The sequence below is a fragment of the Macrobrachium nipponense genome, chromosome 13, assembly GCF_015104395.2.
Source record: "Macrobrachium nipponense isolate FS-2020 chromosome 13, ASM1510439v2, whole genome shotgun sequence".
Lineage (NCBI taxonomy): Eukaryota > Metazoa > Arthropoda > Malacostraca > Decapoda > Palaemonidae > Macrobrachium > Macrobrachium nipponense.
The window spans coordinates 69,946,025-69,961,571 of record NC_087206.1 but is presented as its reverse complement, the minus strand read 5'-3'; the positions used below and the strand labels follow the sequence as shown (position 1 = coordinate 69,961,571).

The 15,547-nt window shown below is 34.8% G+C and overlaps 1 long non-coding RNA gene across 1 annotated transcript in view; it reads right to left on the bottom strand.

Annotated features, from left to right (window-relative positions):
- Window positions 1-575: 575 nt before the first annotated feature.
- Window positions 576-15,547, bottom strand: part of LOC135225491 (uncharacterized) — a 34,895-nt gene continuing 19,923 nt past the window's right edge. The window contains exons 4-5 of the long non-coding RNA XR_010316999.1: window positions 3,862-4,070; window positions 576-1,034 (exon numbers count right to left, since the gene is read on the bottom strand). This is a non-coding gene — a long non-coding RNA (uncharacterized LOC135225491). The remainder of the gene's footprint in view (window positions 1,035-3,861; window positions 4,071-15,547) is intronic.

Genomic DNA, 15,547 nt, shown 5'->3' with positions numbered 1-15,547 from the left:
ATGCTAGCCCGCTGGCATAGTGTTTCAAATACCACATCAACGTGAAAGCATTGTCCTTCACTATACCAAGTATAGAGTTCACTGGTAAGCATAAAATAAAGAGGTTTCCTATGGAAGTAGTCATAAGGTCTGAAGTGTAATATTACGGTGATTATTCAGAGGTTAAAATCCAAGTGAGGATACCGACCCCCAACTTCCATTTTGTAAGAGAAAATTGATACCTAGACAAACATAACAATATATATATATATATATATATATATATATATATATATATATATATATATATGTATATATATATATATATATATATATATATATATCTTACACACTTTTATCAACACTACACAAATTGGAAACCCTTACCTGTTGACAATGGTGCCCTCTGTCTGCAAACATGTTATTAGGCTATTAAGATCACGTAAAATAAAAAATATACTATTTATTACCCAAAGCAGATGAACATAAAATAGAGCAAAATGATTACTAAGTCAAAGTGATAAAAACCCAAGTCTACCCACAAAGAAAACTAGTAGTTATCATTCTACTCTCCTGGCTAAGAATTCACTCCCAGACCCAGAATGTCTATCGTTTCATTTTATTAGTCAGGATAGAGAATCCCGTCTCTAATATCATGGAATAGAACCCATCTGTAATGAAGATGCATAAGATAATATTGGATAAAAAGATACACTTCACACATCACTCTTTTCAAAAGTAATATTAAGTAAAAGAATGTATTTCACACTTCTCTCTCTTTTCAAAGGCAACGGTTTTCTAAGTCCAACAAAATATGTGCCATACCGTTAAGATGGGGTTTTTCTCCCGACACCTGGCGTTTACCAAACCGACCTCTTTCTTCTCACAAAAGGAATGTGCCTCTCGCAAGCGCCTTGGTCGGTTAGACTTGTGACATCCATACAAACGAATGTACATACTCGACACACCCCAAACTGCCTTGACGAATAGCCTCCAGAGTAAAATGCTCACGTATCAGATTGCTTCATTCAAGGAGGCTGCCTCTACAGCTCAATCTGTCTCCAAGCAAGACATGATATGTAATTTACTAACACATTACACACTTGTAAGACACACACACACACACACACACACACACACACACACACACACACATATATATATATATATATATATATATATATATATATATATATATATATATATATATATATATATATATATATATATATAATAATGACGATGAAATGCTGATCATGACATTTATCTCTTTCGTATCCTTTCATCCAAAATTCAGAGCATATTGCGAATGAGTCAAATGCATTATGTTGTTGTGAACTTAATATCATAATTTCACTTCACTAATGGTTAACATTCATGCCCAATTAACGCCTTACTCATAAACACAGCTAATTGATAATTAATTAATCGCGACAATAGATATATTTTTTTAATCGGAAAAATGATTACAGAGTCAATGTTGCAGTTTTATTGGGAGCCGCTCTGTGTTGCGCGCATGAATTAAAGTTTTATCAGTAATCTTTAGGAAGCTGCTCTCTATCAGTATCAAATAGGTAAAATAGTAAGGTGACAATATTTTATGTTGCTGACGCTGAATTTGTGATAAAATTATAAATACGAAATTTTTTTTTCAGTAATAATTAGGTAAAATCGTAAGTTCATAATATTTTATGTTGCTAACGCTGAATGTGCGACAAAATTATAAATACGGCAATTTATTTATTTCATCATATTTCAGGCATTTTTTTTTATCAAGTGATGTATTAACTGAAATGTTTTTATTATAATATTCTACTATTAATATGGAACCTCTTACTGCACAGACCAGGATTAGACTGAGGAATGATTAAGGCTGAAACGGCAACTGAGGAATGATTAAGACTGAAACGGCAACTGAGGTATGATTAAGACTGGAACGGCAACTGAAGAATGATTAAGACTGAGACGGCAATTGAGGAATGATTTAGACTGAAACAGCAACTGAGGAATATGATTAAGACTGAAACGGCAACTGAAGAATGATTAAGACTGAAACAGCAACTGAGGTATGATTAAGACTGAAACGGCAACTGAAGAATGATTAAGACTGAAACGGCAACTGAAGAATGATTAAGACTGAAACGGCAACTGAAGAATGATTAAGACTGAAACGGCAATTGAGGAATATGATTAAGACTGAAACGGCAACTGAGGAATGATTTAGACTGAAATGGCAACTGAGGAATGATTAAGACTGAAACGGCAACTGAGGAATGATTTAGACTGAAACGGCAACTGAGGAATGATTTAGACTGAAACGGCAACTGAGGAATGATTTAGACTGAAATGGCAACTGAGGAATGATTAAGACTGAAACGGCAACTGAGGAATGATTTAGACTGAAATGGCAACTGAGGAATGATTAAGACTGAAACGGCAACTGAGGAATGATTTAGACTGAAACGGCAACTGAGGAATGATTAAGACTGAAACAGCAACTGAGAAATATGATTAAGACTGAAACGGCAACTGAGGAATGATTTAGACTGAAACAGCAACTGAGAAATATGATTAAGACTGAAACGGCAACTGATGAATGATTAAGACTGAAACGGCAACTGAGGAATGATTTAGACTGAAACAGCAACTGAGGAATATGATTAAGACTGAAACGGCAACTGAGGAATGATTAAGACTGAAACGGCAAATGAAGAATGATTAAGACTGAAACGGCAACTGAGGAATATGATTAAGACAGAAACGGCAACTGAAGAATGATTAAGACTGAAACGGCAACTGAGGAATGATTAAGACTGAAACGGCAACTGAAGAATGATTAAGACTGAAACGGCAACTGAGGAATGATTAAGACTGAAACGGCAACTGAAGAATGATTAAGACTGAAACGGCAACTGAAGAATGATTAAGACTGAAACGGCAACTGAAGAATGATTAAGACTGAAACGACAATTGAGGAATATGATTAAGACAGAAACGGCAACTGAGGAATTATTTAGACTGAAACGGCAACTGAGGAATGATTAAGACTGAAATGGTAACTGAGGAATGATTAAGACTGAAACGGCAACTGAGAAATATGATTAAGACTGAAACAGCAACTGAGGAATGATTAAGACTGAAACGGCAACTGAGGAATGATTAAGACTGAAACGGCAACTGAGAAATATGATTAAGACTGAAACGGCAACTGAGGAATGATTAAGACTGAAACGGCAATTGAGGAATATGATTAAGACTGAAACGGCAACTGAGAATGATTTAGGATGAAATGGCAACTGAGGAATGATTAAGACTGAAACGTCAACTGAGGTTCCATATTAATAATAGAATATTATAATAAAAACATTTCAGTTGAAGCATCACTTGAAAAAAAAATGCCTGAATTATGATGAAATAAAAAACTGCCGTATTTATAATTTTGTCACAAATTCAGCATTAGCAACATAAAATATTATCAACTTACGATTTTACCTAGTTATTACTGAAACAAGTTTTCGTATTTATAATTTTATCACAAATTCAGCGTCAGTGACATAAAATATTTTCAACTTACTATTTTACCTATTTGATACTGATAGAGAGCAGCTTCCTAAAGATTACTGATAAAACTTTAATTCATGCGCGCAACACAGAGCGGCTCCCAATAAAACTGCATCATTGACTCTGTAATCATTTTTCCGATTAAAAAAATATATCTACTGTTGCGATTAATTAATCATCAATTAGCTGTATTTATGAGTAAGGCGTTAATTGGGCATGAATGTTAACCATTAGTGAAGTGAACGTCAACTGAGGAATGATTAAGATTGAAACGTCAACTGAAATATTATTAAGACTCAAACGTAAACTGAGGAGACCCACCTGCTTTCACTGTTGCCATTTTTCCTTCAATCGGAGTCACAATGTCCATCCCGGCTTCATAAAGTCCTTTTCGAAGTTCGTCGCAGAAATGGAGTTACCGACCGTCGTATCTCTTTGACAGTCGCTTCCGCCGTCGCGTCAAAGGACGCTGCTCATGATGACTCTTCTCTTAGAAGGGATCAAACGGAAGTGATTTGAAGTCGTCTGTCCTGATCAAAGAGGGAGAATGAAATGAGATTTATGACTTTCTCTGGATCAATGAAAAATGGCGGTGGGTCTGTCAAATTGCGTTTCTACCTCACCGAAGTAGAGACTTCACAATGTCGCTCATAAAATCGCTCGGAGGTTTTCGAAATTTGACGACATAATTGGATCGAATGCCTTTGCCGTAAAGGGAAACATTTTCGCTTACTGAGGGGAATAAGCCTACAAACTACTGTGTTGCTGTTGCTGTTGTTGTTGTTCTTGTTCTAGATGTTGTTATTATGGATAATAGGATAGCCGTATGGAAAAGCCTAAAAAGGTCTGAAAAAGGTGTTTCGCGTTGAGTTAAAGATACAGGAGCTTTACGATAGAATATTTATGATTTACTTATTGGAATGAAAATATAAAAGATAAATCATGTACATGTCAAACAATACATAACAATTATTTAGAATAAAATATAGCGTATTTATTTCAATTTTCGTTGTCGAAACGAAATTTTAGCAAGCGCCTCGAGTAAACTGAAAGGTCGGGTCTCGCCTTTGTTATGAAAAACTGTAAAACTGAAGAGTGGAGTAATTCCAATGAAAATTCTAGAACCAAAGCATTTTAGGGTCCACTGACTGGATGAGAAAGAGAGAGAGAGAGAGAGAGAGAGAGAGAGAGAGAGAGAGAGAGAGAGAGAATTTCTTCTAGCTAATTTACTGCATTTCAAGAAATCCAAATTTTTTTCTTTTGTTGCAGCTACCATTCTCCTGTTTGCTTATTTCCGTTGTTCGTAAATGATTACGTCACCTGTCACTCTCACCTCCTTACCAAAGTTTCTGTCTGTCTGTTTGCCTGTCAGTCTCCTGGCCGAGTCCATCGAGAATAAAGAGAAGTCACCTTTGTTGAATGCTTACGCTTCGATAGAGTATTTGACACTCCCGAGGCAGAGCTTAGTATCTCCATACTTGTCTGTTTGCTCAATATATATATATATATATATATATATATATATATATATATATATATATATATATATATATATATATATATATATCTTTCTTTTGGTAAAACCAACAAATGAATTACTTGAGCAGTTAACATCTGTGATGTGCGTTCTTATACGAGCCTAATTTGGTGTCAACTTTACCATTGATTGTCATTAACAAACAAAGAGATTATTATATACATATATAATATATATATATATATATATATATATATATATATATATATATATATTGTATAAAATGTTCCTGCTTATAATCCCTTTGTTTGTTAATGAGAATCAATGGTAAAAATGTCACCAAATTAGGCTCGTATAAGAACGTACATTACTGATTTTAACGGCTCAAGCAATTCATTTGTTGGTTTTAGCAAAAAAGAAAAAAAATCTCTATATAATGTCTTTTGACTCTTTGTTAGTTGAGATTTCTACATCCGTCCCTTTCTACACTTAGAAGCTCCGTGGATTCTGTGGCACCATTTGTCAAAATCTTTTAGAATGTTCCTCATGGTTTTAAAATTGCAGTTCTTAGGTATAAAATTTTTTAAGTGATTAATCTCAAATACTGTGAGTTTTATTCACTGATAGGAGTTTATGCTCTATAGCAGGGGTTCTTAACATAGGGTATACATACCCCTTGGGGGTATGGAACTTGATCTCTGGATATCTATATACATTTGATTTTAATGTGTCAATGTACATATGGGTACATATCGTAAATAAATAGCTATCTAAAACTGCAAATGCTTTGAATTTCTTGTATGTCCTGTTCCTAGATATTCATGCCTAAAGTAAGTATCCAACTATGTATATAGGTTTATAAGTAAATAGGACTTAAGTGGACTTAGCAAAGAGGGTATGGAATCATATTGGGAAATACATTGGGGGTCTGGAGTCATGAAAAGGTTAAAAGGGACAAATATGTATATATATATATATATATATATATATATATATATATATATATATATATATATATATATATATAATATATGTGTGTGTGTGTGTGTGTGTGTGTGTGTGTGTGTGTGTGTGTTTGTGTGTGTGTTTACCTTTAGTATAAGAAAGTCTAAGAAGAGCATGACAAGAATAAAGTTTTCTCCATCTTCCTTTGAATAGAGTATTGTTATAGACTGTGTCGTCTGTGTAACTCGTTAGAGATGATATATCATAATTTATCCTAGAGGTCTGACACGCCAACGACTGCCTAGTCTTAATTAATGGTCTCCGGGATACAAGGGAAGCTCAGTACAGTATACGTTTTTTTCATCTCTTCTCAATTTTGTTGGATCGTCCATTTATCATTTTCTACCGCATCTACTTATGTTTACGTAATCATGATTATCTTTATACTTTATCGTAATTTGTATTGTTTTTTTTATTAATCTTTCTTAAGAAACATTTAAAGTTAAAGATGACCCATTGATACCCTTGTATTTGTGTTTTTTTTTTTTTTTTTTTTTTTTTACGGGATAGGGGTGGGGGCGGGGGCTAAACTGAATATATTATGTAGCACTTAGCGAGCAAATTATTCAGAACATCAAGACGAGGCAGACGAATGAAAGTCTAAGAGAAAATGTTACTTATTAAATACAACTGGGAATGATAATAAGCGTTAGTATACGAAAAATATTGGACAAGATTAGAGCCTATTTGGATTATATGCAACTCAAGAGGCTTGTAACATATCTTCCCCGGATTAGCTAAAACTTCTTCAGCTCTCTTCTTTTAACGATTTACCAAAAAAATAATTTTTTCAGTTTTGGTAGTTGAATTCCTGTGCCTTCATTGCTTCGTGATAAAATCTTGGGCGAAACACTGGACTTATCTATCAATGGGACAATATTAAGAACGTTATTTGTGAGGTACTGGGTGTTTTTCCCATAAGTTCCACCTATTTTCGTCGGCTGGTTCCTTAATTTCATGCTCGGGGTCAAGCACGTACACACACACACACACACATACACACACACACAAACGCACGCACAAAAGAGAGTTTGAGATCATTAAAATATGCTTCAGAGTATTGTAAAGCAATTCTGGAAACTTGTTTTATACATTTTTGTACATCTAGTGTTATTTTAGGCACAAACGCGAATTTATTTAAAAATAAACAATTGGAAGTTTCTTGATAATTGTTCTCATTGCATTTTGCAGTAGCGAAGAACTTAGACATTTTCCATAGATATTGAAATGATGCAGATGCTATGATTGATAACTGCTCTCATTGCATTTTGCAGTAAGGAAAAATTGGCAATTTTCCATAGATATTGAAATGATGCAGATACTTTGAGATAGGGTAGAAACAACCACGAAACCGTCATAGTCAACCTGAAAAGATTATGAATGCTCCAGAAGATTCAATCAACAACGTACCTAATCTCAAAAACTAAGACCTAGACTAAGACACCTTGGTCAGCAAGAATAGCTGTAGGTCTTGGGAAATATATCTTGAATGGTCGCCATACCAGTGATTTTTTTAAAAATTTTCGCTTACTCGGGGAGTAAGCCTACAAGCTATATTGTTGGTGTTGTGGTTGTTGGGGAGGGAGTTAGGAAAGGTCTATGGAGAGCCTAAAGAGATCTGAAAAAGGTGTTTCGTTATGAGTTAAAGATACAGGAATTTTAGGATAGGATATTTAGGATTTACCTAAATTTAGAAAATAAATAATGGGCATGTTAAACAGTACATAAAAATTATTTCTAATGAAATATAACGAATTTATTTCAATTTTCGTAGGTGAAACATGGCTCTATTTGACTGCAAATTTTAGTACGTTTTAATTCACGTTTTTAGGATTATGTTTACAACTTGTACGTAAGAGGAAAATCTAGCACGCGTCCTGGGTAAGCTGGAGGTAGGATCACGCCTTGTTATGCTAAAATGAATCAAAGAAATTCGTAAAAAAGGTGAGAGTACTGTAGACTATTTTGTACGCCAGTCGGTAAATTAACATCAAGAGAAAGGCAGTATATACAGAGACATAAGCAAATCGGATACTTTCTCAGTGGGGCCCTAGGGAACGAGAAGTACCCGTCGGCAGGAGAGCGAGACGTAAAGAAAGTGGAATTCCTAAAAGTTTCTTTGCTCTAACTTTTTCCCTCAAGGCTTCAGCAAATGAAGAATTGCGGCTGACACTGTAAGGGGACCGAATTTGGTCAACCTTAAGAGGAACCTGCTATAGTAGATCATCCGGAAGGCTGCTGAGAGCGAGGTCGATGCCTCGAACGAAAAGTGTTTAGAAAATTCTGAAAGGGAATAAAAAACGGATACAAAAAGAAACGAGTTAAAGGCTTGAATGGTTAGTTTACGTGGGCTAAGAAGCGAAACACGTAAAAAATGCAACGAAGTTTCCTCGGTGCAATCGAGTTTTCTGTACAGCGTATAATCAAGGCAACCGAAAACAGATCTATCCTTCTGTGGTCATCAAATCTTCTATAATTCCAAAATTATGGAAACAAAGGAAACATTATCATAGTTTCGTTTACTCGGGGAGTGAGCCTACAAACTACTTTGTTGTTGCTGTTGTTGTTGTTGCTCTTATTTGGGGGTGGGTTGGTAGGAAAGGTCTATGGAAAGCCTAAAAAAGTCTGAAAAAGGTGTTTCGCGTTGAGTTAAAGATCAGGAGTTTTAGAGGAGGATATTATGATTTATTTATTAGAATGAAATTGTAACAAATGAATAATGTGCAAATACTAAACAGTACAAAACAATTGTTTTTGATAGAATGTAGCATATTTAATTCAATTTTCGTTGGTAGAACAACTCTCTATTTGACCGCAGATTTTTAGCACATTTTTAAATCTTGCGCGCGTCATGAGCAAGCTGGAGGTCGGATCACTCCTTGTTATATTATCCTAAGCAGAGTGAATTTTATAAACGATAAAACTCGGTTCAAACTTTTCACAAAACTGCAACAAAAGATCTTATTTTGCAATGTTCTGTTTGACAAAATATATTTAGCCTTTTCCTGAATACCGTACATTCCAGAGCTGCTATACTTCGTATGGATCTCGCTCTTGTTACTGTGTCTGTGAAAACAGCGAATTATATTTAATAACATTTTTGAAACAAAAATTATCCACTGTTAAACCTGAATCTTTCTGCCGTTACGCTCTTTTTCTCGTCACTTGTATCGAATTAGTGGTTTGGTCCCGGAGTTTACGTACCATTCATGTTCCCAGTAATCGCTAATTTGACTAATGTATATATATATATATATATATATATATTATATATATATATATATATATATATATATATACATTAGTCAAATTAGCGATTACTGGGAACATGATGGTACGTAAACTCCGGGACCAAACCACTAATTCGATACAAGTGACGAGAAAAAGAGCGTAACGGCAGAAAGATATATATAAATATACTAATATTATAGATATAATCTATATCATAAGATATAATATATAATATATATAGAAATATATATGTGTGTGTGTGTGTGTGTGTGTGTGTGTGTGTGTATAGAGGGCATCACTATATAACAATCACACTTTATTGTGTGGGTCTTCGTTCTGCAATGTTACATTGCATTTTCTAGGCTGTTACCGACACAATAACATGAGTGAAAAAAAAGAAGTAAAAAAAACAGAGGGTAGAGGAAAAGTTGAGGCATAGACGACCAAAATACAAACAAACTACCATCTGGGTTTATACCAAGGGCATGGAAGATTTTATAAACCAAGGTTATGGAAGCTTATGTAAGAATAGGCTCAAAGACTTTTTAAAATTCAGTTTATCTCGTACGTTAACTGTACATAAATTTACTTTAGTATCATTTATCGGGCAAAGGATAAAGCTGGTTGACATAGGTGTTCATTCCCACCATCACTGATTAGTAAGTATTACTATATTATCTACATTAGAAGACAATTCTAGTCACTTAATCATTCAGTGATATGTATGCAGGCAGCGCAATATCTATCCCACTCAGGGTCTCCGAAATGAATCGCCTAGTGCTTTAATTATAGTAATGTATCTCAGTCACCCTGAGTTCTCTCTCCCAGGCTTCCACGTCATTTGCATGATGACATTCCATTAAAGGGAGAGCTGCTCCCATTATGCGAGACTACAAAGGTGTCGAAGGAATGAGTGATTACGTCAACGGAACAGCGAGAGCTTCAGTATTCAGCTCATTAGGGAGTTTCGGGATTGTTGAACGAAAGTAATAAGCAGATCTTGTGAGGAAGAATCATTACCTCACTCGTCGGAGGTTTGCAAAGGTTTATTATGTAGATTCAAGGCGTGATGCGACCTCCACCTTACTAAGTTCGCGGGCTGGAATCTACGGTCAAATTGAGCGTTTTTTCACCAACGAAAATTAAAATAGATACGGTATATTTCATTATTTTATAATAATTATTCTGCACTGATGAACATGAGCTTTATTTATTTTTAACATTTTAATGCTAATAGATAAATTGGGGTGAAATCTACAGTCAGTTAGAGCGTTGTTTAACCGTCGTAATTAAATTAAATACGCTATATTTCATTAGAAATAATTATTCTGCATTAACATGAACGTTATTTATTTTTTACATTTTCATTCTAATAAATAGACCATAAATATCATAACCTAAAATTCCTGTATCTTTAACTCAACGTAAAACATTTTTTCAGACCCTTTTTAGGCTTTTCCACAGGGCTTTCCTAGCCCCTCACCCTAACAAGAATAACAACAGCAAGAACTACGAAAACAACAACAAAGTAGTTTGTAGGCATACTGCCCGAGTAAGCCAAAAGTATTTGGAAGAAGTATGGTAGTCATTGTAACTGCTATTTCTGTCTCTCACAAATACAATTCATCATGTTGTGATTCTGCAAATTATAAATCTGTGAAGTCCTCTTCTTTTGTCTTTTATTCTAGCATATTCAACTGTAACCCGTAAATGTATTTAATGTATTTTATTCCAAGTTTTTTTGCAACCTACTATTTGAGATCAGAGAAAAAGCACGTTACTGTATAGATATTTATCGAAAGGTTTTCACTCAATCAACGGAGTATTTACTGTTTACTTTCCACTAAATAACCAACATAACCTGTTCCATAAATTGTGCTTAACTAATGCCATTCCAAGTGGCATTAGTTAACCGTTCCACCACTGAAATAATTCCAAAAGTTATCAGATCAGCACTATTGTATTTCTAGTTTTAATTGAAATATAGACAACTCTTCCTGAGTGCACAATAAATTGATGACTTTTATTTGCGTTTAATTACTTACTATTTTTTTTTAAATCGCATCAGTTGTGTATTTATTCTCCTTTAAATAACTAGCACAACTTTTCATATATAAATTCCGTTTAATTGTGGTTATTGCAGTAGGCATATTGGCAATCGCTCCTCGATTGAAATAATACTCTTCTCGATCTAGATTACTTATATTTTCATTTACTGAATTAAAGCAGACGTTACTACCTGACTGCTCATTAATCCGAATTATCTTTGTTCACGTTAATTAAATTGACGCATTTTATTGTCTTTTCACATATCTCCTTCATGTATTGGTAATATATTTCAACCGCTGTTTCCGCGTCCAGGATAAAATCCTGGAATCTGAGGATGTTGGATGATAAACTATATTATTTGGCCTTGTTTTCTACTGCATGCCATATATCAACGTTCAGCTAAATCAAAAGAAAAAAAACAACATAAGTTCGAATAATTTTACCGTTATTTATAAAAAAAAAAAGTAAAATTGAAAATAAAATTGAATAGATCAAGAACGCAGGAAATTGGAGTCGTAGCCTGGAGGCTTTTCCTAACACGCGTTCCGAACAGGGAAATGGACAAAATAGAACGAAAAGAGGTGTACAAGAAGATAATAAATGGAAAAAGAAGAAAAATGAAAAGTGTTTTTGTTAGGACTAAATCTTTTGTGATGGCTCAGTCTTTTTTTTTTTTATTATCATTTTTTTTAACGGGGAGCATTGCTGTTTTATGAAAGATATCGGGAGAGGATACAAATAGAATCTAGAGGTTGTTGCCCTCCGAGAATTGCAGTGGAAAAACTTCAGTATATTTGCAAGATGAAAATCAGCAGTTGCCTGTGATTCCTATTGTGTCTCTTACGTCAGGTACGAGAAGCGAGGAAGTGACTGGTGAGAAAGAGAGGTCACTCGCCTTGTAATCTTACGCAATATTTTTATACTGACGTGTATGGTTTCTGTTTTCATTGTGCTGATGTAAGTTGCAGCTTAGTATGGCTTTACAAACTCCTCGTCTTTTTAGAGAACGAAAATATAGGACTCTGATACCATACATATGCTGTGACATCCCCGATTGCTTGTTGGACTCGAATGATATCAATGAAATCAGAGTACGTTTCAAAAAGACGATCGTTTTTAGAATTGAAAATTAGAAATTTGGGCCAAAAGGCCAAACACTGGGACCTACGAGGTCATTCAGCGCCGAAAGGGAAATTGATAATAAGAAGGTCTGGGCTGCATAACAGGAGGAAAACTTTTTGCAGCTACACTTTGAATTAACTGCTGCGAGAGGGTGGAAAGTAAACTAAAAGAAAGAGAATACGGACGGAGATACAGTAAAAGCAAAGAAAGCGGTTGCAGCAGCCAGGGGCTATGAAAGGGACGCTGCAAAGAACCTTAGGTAATGCCTACAGTGCACCGCATGAAGTCCACTGATGGCACTATCCCTCTACAGAAAAAAAAATAGTGATTTTAACAGATCCTATAATAGACACACTAGTCATTTGATCCAAGTTTGACGCAAGTTATAAAATTTCAAAACACCGAGAGGAGTCCTTATTTAGTACATAACAGACAGACTCGAAAGAAACTTAACATCCTACCCGTAGATCCTACACGCTCAAGGATAGAAGAGCCGATTGTACTGAAAATATATTAGACCAATAAATAGTCCTAAATTAACAGGAAATAATTGTCGCGTGGAAAATAGCCCCCTCTACTGGCGTTAAATTTAGTTGTTAAAGATGTATTGTCCATGAATATTCCTCTTCGAACGGAATAAGTCTGTATGAAATGTTCCTATAGAAGTTTTTGGCCCACAGAGTATTCACGCTTTCAGTAAACGCTTCCCCTCCCAAACTGTACGTCAATAATGAGTTGCTTTCTCGTATATCTTCTAGGAGAACAAAAACTGACAGAGAGAGAGAGAGAGAGAGAGAGAGAGAGAGAGAGAGAGAGAAAGACTAACAAAATCGTTGGCTTGCAAAATGAAGCTATTTCCTAAACATTACCGAAACTTACGCTAGCTATATATATATATATATATATATATATATATATATATATATATATATATATATATATATAATATATATAATATATATATATATATATATATATATAGATATTATATATATATATATATTATCATTCGAGCTACAATGTACTTTAATATCTAATTCGCTCTACCTCGGAATTGATATATTTTCATATATGTACCAGAGAATTTTTTAGTTGATAATAATTTCGTACCCCATGGGATCGAACCACCGTCCAGTTGGACGGGAAACGAAATCAGGATCGGACTGACGCTAACGAAACGGCTATCCGAGGTAGAGCGAATTAGATATTAAAGGACATTTGTAGCTCGAATGATTTATATGAATCACGGTGATGTAAATAAAATTCATATGTAATTATATATTACCATATATATATATATATATATATATATATATATATATATATATATATATATACACACAAATGTATTACACATCTGACTCATATATCTATCGTTAATTTAGTAAGTGGGACATTTGAGTTCCACGAATAGCTTCCTTTCAAAGTTTAAAAATACCATATGAACACGTACTACTAAAAAAATACATATCCTATGATTTAAATGGAAGGTTTATGGATACAATGGCCAGACATTAATCAAGAGCATAAACTGGTAACTTCTTAGAAGATAAGCGAAAACTTATCTCCAAAAACGTGACTTTTCACGTTGATATTACTCGTGAATAAAACGCATCTTCATGACCATGAAGGCCGCATATCATAACGAATCCTTTTCAAAGTAATGATCCACAAATCAAGTTTTCGCTTGCTCGGGCAGTATGCCTACACACTACTTTATTGTTGTTGTTGTATTTGTTCTTGCTGTTATTGTTCTAGGGGGGGTTTGTTGGGGGAATGGGTAGAAAAGCCTAAAAAGGTCTAAAGAGGTGTTTCGCTTTGAGGTAAAGATACAGGAATTTTAGGATAGGGTATTTGGGCTTTATTTATTAAAATGAAAAGAAAAGATATGGATGTTAAACAGTACAGAACAATTATTTTTAATAAAATATAGTATATATATTTTAAATGATTTCTAATGAAATATAGCGTATTTATTTTAATTTTCGTTCGTGAAACAGCGCTTTTACGAACATGAATTTTACCACGCGCCCCGAGTAAGCTGGAGGTCGGATCACGCCTTGTTACAAAACCCTCCACCGATGAAGTCTCGGCTCCACGGACATATCATACAAAAAAATAATAACAACAGCTTCAAATCCTCATCGTCTCACATGCAGCAGCGATGCATAATTGTGGTAGCTGTTCTTTTCAGATATACTTTAAAATAAGTTGATGTGGATGTAAAGAAAGATAAACGACATCAAAAAGCCAGCGAAACCAGCTGAAGGGGCCAGTTGCAGCAATAGTCATCCGTCTCTTAGACCCCTTCATTACGTATTTTGAACAATTACGCCCAGCCAAAGAAGGATTGGGTGTAGGGAATTACGTTAGGGAAACATACTACAAACATGACCTTGGCGATTTTTTAGACACATGCGGGAAGGAAGATTGTAAAAGCAGTAATTGCCGGATTATAATAATCTTCTTTCCACTCATATATAATGTATGTGTGCGGCATATGTGACCGCGTATATTTCATAATGAATGAGACAAATAAATTCCATTACAAGCATAATCTTATTTAAAACTGCCTGCGATTATAATCTCACCTTTTACCACAGCCATAGCAGCAGAGGGTGAAACGATCCATCGTCCCCGAATAAATGGGGTTTTCTGTTCCAGCGATTAAACGAAGGGGAAGCGAAAAAGCCATTTGTGCGAGAAAGAGGAGTTCAGCGGACAGGGTCACTTATAATTTCAGTTGCTTAGCGAAGGGTAAAAATGAATGGGAGAGAGAGAGAGAGAGAGAGAGAGAGAGAGAGAGAGAGAGAGAATGCTCTGAATTTCCCTTGTATTTGATCTGATATGGATGGTATCTTCGTAGTCTTAAAACTTCAGTGCCTTAGGGAAGGATAAAAAAGATGGCAGAGGAGAGAGAGAGAGAGAGAGAGAGAGAGACGAGGAGAGAGAGAGAGAAGAGAAGAGTAAAGATTCATCTGGATTTTTGACTTGGAGATTTATATGGATGGTATATTCAAAAACTTTACCATCTGGTGAAGAGAAAAATACCTCCTAACATTTAGCTCCAGAATTTAAGAAAAAAACAAAAAAAAGTTGGTAGCCGTGTGGCTGTTCCAAGAG